The sequence below is a fragment of the Pteropus alecto genome, unplaced genomic scaffold (genome assembly GCF_000325575.1).
Source record: "Pteropus alecto unplaced genomic scaffold, ASM32557v1 scaffold226, whole genome shotgun sequence".
Classification (NCBI taxonomy): domain Eukaryota; kingdom Metazoa; phylum Chordata; class Mammalia; order Chiroptera; family Pteropodidae; genus Pteropus; species Pteropus alecto.
In genome coordinates, this window is record NW_006440132.1 from 6,104,727 (window position 1) to 6,109,740 (window position 5,014).

Sequence of the window (5,014 nt, forward strand, 5' to 3'; positions counted from 1 at the left end):
TCGCCTCGGGGCCAAGAGGGAAGGCTTCTCCGCGCGCAGCGAAGCCGAGCTGGGAGCGGCCTTTCATCAGCCGAGCTCCCTCCCGGGACGCCAGGAAGCGCCTCCTCGCTCGCCGACCACGTGCAGCAATTCTGGTGCCCGCGGGTCCCCCGCGTCCCTCCCCCGCAAGTTCCCGCCCCTCTCTGAGCCTCGATCTGCCGGTCCGAAGAGCAGCGGCTTACCTCTGAGGTCCGGCTAGCCCATGCCTGATGCAGTCATGGGATCCGATGGATGAGGCAATCCTGGGGACTAGGAATTTCTCAGGGACTTGTTTTTAAATGAAAAATTATATGTGCACCGTATTGTTAAGATCGGTTTGGGGATCAGGCTACCTGAGCTCTAAGTCAGGTCTCCACTTTTTAGATATTTTTGGTAAAGTATTTTAACTTCTCTTTGCGTTAGTTTTCTATATAAAACATTATACCCTTTCGTGGGATTGTAGAAACCTGTAATGAGATAACCTGTGTGAAGTGTTCACAATCGCCAGATGGTAGCTGCTTCCTAGACTTTAGCTGCCACCCCCCACCCCCATCAGGATTTCCGAGGGGTCTACAGTGAAAAGTGCCCCCTCCCCTAGGAAAGCACTAACCTTGTATATTTTTCCACAGAACATATGTGGACAGGTGCACACGTGTGTATTTATACAAAAAGGAGCCTATTCTATTCTGTTAGACACCCTGCTTTTTCCCTTAAAGTTCCTTGGCATTCACTTCATGCCAAAACACCCCTGCCACTTTTTTAACGGGTACGGAGACCTCAGTAAGTTGTAGGAAGGCTCTCTTTCCTTTGCCGCCCCCCCCTATGTTTAACCCCAGTGGACATGTAGGGAGTTCCCACTCCTGCTCACAAGCCTTGCTGATGGTCATAGCCACAGTGCTGTGTACATGCCACAGCCTGCATTTCTACAGCTGAGTCAGGATGGAGATGCATTTTTAACTTCAACAGTTACTGCCAAACTGCTGGGGGCCTCAGACCACAGGACTTGGTTGGCTGCATGCTCATCCAGACACAGGTGGTGCTTGAGGGATTGAGCAGCTGAACAGCAGAAACTGTTCAGGCGCCCTCATTCACCAGGCAAGTGAAGATCGACAAGCATTTTACTGGACAGCAAGCACTGAGCAAGACACACCAGTGAGCCTTATTTCTCAAAACACAATTTGGTGGCATCGAAGCAAGAGAAGACCCATGGGATGTTGGAGCTTTACTAAGTGCTGAGAGGATGTTGAATCTGTTGACAGGTGTGCGGTCTAGTCACCATCTATCCAAATCTTGCCTCTCCAGCCAGGCCTACCTGTGCTAACCTGAGAGATTGTGAGAATTAAATGAGATGATGAAGTAAGTGCTTAGCAGAAAGTGCTCAGTGAAAGTGAGCTCTTCTTGCGCAGCAAGGCACCATGCCTTTTGCACCTCCGCACTACAGCACATGGCAAGGCCTGGCACTACAGCATGAGGGAGTGCGGACTACGTGTAGAATGGAGAAAAGTGAATAAAATCTAGTAAAAGGTAGTATCTAGTAGTCTGCTGGAAAGCCGACTTCAGTAGTGCTATCTCAGTGGATTCACAAGGCTCTATGTGGTGGGCCCAAGACCCTCCGCACCCCAGCCTATCCTGTACTGATCTTTACCCACTGTTCCCCAACCCCTAAGGATGCAGAACATCTCAGTTCCTCCTACACCTCATTCTCTCTCACTTCCACTTCTCAGTGGTTGCCATCCCTTGCCATCTGGAAGGTAACCCCACACCCCATCCCGGCTTTACCACCCAACCGACATTCTTAGGTCTCAGCTGAAAGGACCCTTCTTCTGGGATTCCTTTCCTGTCCTGGGCCCAGGCCAGTCCCCCATTCTCAGTTACCCTTGCTTAACCTACGGCCACATCTAGCAGACAGTATAGTGACTGTTTTCCATGTCCCATTTCCCAAAGAGTATAAACCTTTGGGGAATAGGACTGTTTCTGCCCATGCTCATAGCTGTCCTCCAGCTCCGTGCCTTCAGTATTTGTTACATGCATCTGAATTAGTGAACAGCTAGCTATGAATGAAATCTTCAGGGCCTCAACTACAGATAAATCCAAATCATCATGTGCTCCGTAACGACAGACCACATACAATGGTGGTCTCAAAAGATTATAATGGAGCCTAGGTATTTAATAGGTTATACCACACAGGTTTTTATAAGTGCACTCTAAGATACTTGCATGGTGAAATCACTTAATGACAAATTTCTCAGAACATCTCCCCATCATTAAGCAACACATGACCAACCACAAACCCCAGCCAAAGCCACCCTTACTGAGAAGTTACACCATCTGTCCTGCTGTTTATAAGGGTTAGATCTGTGTTTAAGGGCCAGCTGCCAACTACCCGGCAACCTGGATGAAGTAAGGAGGAATGAAATTCTTCCCAGCCTGGCAGAACCTTCAAGCATGGCAGCCCATGGGACTGGAGCGCCTCAGAATCGCTGGATGAGTAAATAGCAAAGATCACACATTGATCGTTTTTTGGAACTGGTCTGCCAGTTATAGATTTACTTTCTAATTCTTTTAGAAACATTCTACTTGAAACGTTGCCATGGCCTAACAAACTGAACTGAATCATATAGCAATTTAGGCTGGGAAGTCAGACCTGGATTCAAATCCAGCCTTGGCCATTAATTAGAGCTATCTTAAAATGTTTTTCCAAAAGCATGTCCCACAGAATGTTTTGTTGCTAATTAATGGCTCTATTAAATTGATTCCAAACCCTGGAAGTCACATCACATAATGAGTACCCCACCACGATACACACGAGAACTTGGGACTAAACACACAGCTGTCCTTTTCAGGAATGTACAAGAAGACAAGGCACATGCCGTCAGGAAAACTGGGTAAAAACGAGAATACTCTAAATTCCTAACAGTGGGGCCAACAACCCCCCTGAAGTGTCAAGGATCCATTTCTACACTACGTGCAGTAAGACTAGAGCCGCGGAGGTGGGAGCACTCTCTCTAACCTGCAGGGCTATTGGAGGTTCACGTAAAGTGTCTGGCACATAGGCCTCCCTCACAAGAAGCATGCAGAGATTCAATATCCAGCGTCTGATGAGTTGCTTCATCTTTCAGAACCTCAAGACTTTTTCCACCCAGAAAAAGGAAGTGGTAAATCTTCGGGGAACTTGTTATGTTACACGTAGGGTCTGGCTTACTATAAGCTGTTTTATGCCTTTTTTCACAAACTCGAGTAGGTCTTAGCTATGGTCAGAGTTTATTAGATGTCCAAATTGAAATATCAAATAAGTAATTTGAGAACTCTAGAGTTTTGGAGCGCTCAGTTGAAGATATAAGGACCTTCGATATAGATGGTATTCAAAGCCAGGAAATGTAGATGGTCTCTGCAAGGGAATTAGTGTAGAGAAGTTCAGGAACAAATCTTAGAGAAAAAGAGGAACAAGAGATTGAGACGCAAAGTAGCATATCACTGTAGAAGCCAAGAAAGTGGATCAAGAAGGAATAGTCAATTAGCACAGCAAAGGAAACCAACAAAACAAAAAGACAATCTACTGAATGAGAGATGTTTGCCAATGATACATATAATGGATTAATATTCAAAATATATTAAAAAACTCATACAACTCAACACCAAAAAAAGTGTTAAAAAATGGACAAAGGACCTGAACAGGCATTTCTCTTAAGAGTACAGATGGCCATTAGACATATGAAAAGATGCTCAACATCTCTCATCATCAGAGAAATGCAAATTAAAACCACAGAGATTATCACCTCACACCTGTCAGAATGGCTATCATCAATAAATCAAAAAACAAGTGTTTGCGAGGATGTAGAGAAAAGGGATCCCTTGTGCACTGTTGGTGGGATGGCAAATTGGTACAGCCACTATGGAAAAGAGTTTGGAGGTTCCTAAAAATTTAACAATAGAACCTTATGACCCAGAAATTCCACTTCTGGGTATTTATCCAAGGAAAACCAAAACTAATTCAAAAAGATATATGCACCCCTATGTTCACTGCAGCGCTACTTAAAATAGACAAGATATGGAAGCAACCTAAGTGCCCATCAAGAGACCATCGGATAAAGCAGCTGTGGTACATATATATAATGTAGTATTACTCGGTCATAAAAAAAAAAAAAAAATGTAATCTTACCATTTGCAACATGGTTGGATCTAGAGGGTGTTATGCTAAGTAGACAAAAAAAGATAACTATCATATGATTTCACTTATATGCAAAATCTAAAGAACAAAATAAACAAAAAGACTCATAGACACAAACTGGTGATTGCCAGATAGGTGGAGGGGTACTGGGGTTGGGGGTAGAAGGTGAAAGGGTTATGAAGTACAATTTGATAGTTACAAGAGTCACTGGGATGTAAAGTACAGCACAGGGATTGTAGTCTATAATATTGTAATAACTATATACAGTGCCAGATGGGTTCTAATAAATCACTTTGTATTTATATATAAGTCTAACCACTATGCTATACACATGAAACTAATACAAAATAATATTGAATGTCAACTCTAATTGAAAAATAAAAATTTTAAAAATTTTAAATGTAAATATGCTAATCAAAGTGCCCTTTCAACTCTTAAAAAAAAAAACAACAAAGGAATAGTTGACCCCATCAAACAGTGCTGAAGGTCAGGTAGGAAGAGGACTGGCCTTCTCAATCTGGTCATCACAAACAACAAAGGAATAGTCGACCCCGTCAAACAGTGCTGAAGGTCAGGTAGGAAGAGGACTGGCCTTCTCAATCTGGTCATCACTGCAGACCTTGACAAGCAGTTTCAGTGGAGTGGCAAGTGCTGATCGGAGTGCTTTGACAGTAAAAAATAGAAGAGCTCATATAGATAACTCTTTTGAGGAATTCTACTATAAAAATAGAAGTGAACTGAGGTCAACCAGGCCCGAGTCATAGAATTTTTAAAGGCCATCTAATTCTCTTCTACTGTTTCAGAACAAGCAAAGAAATTCCACAATGT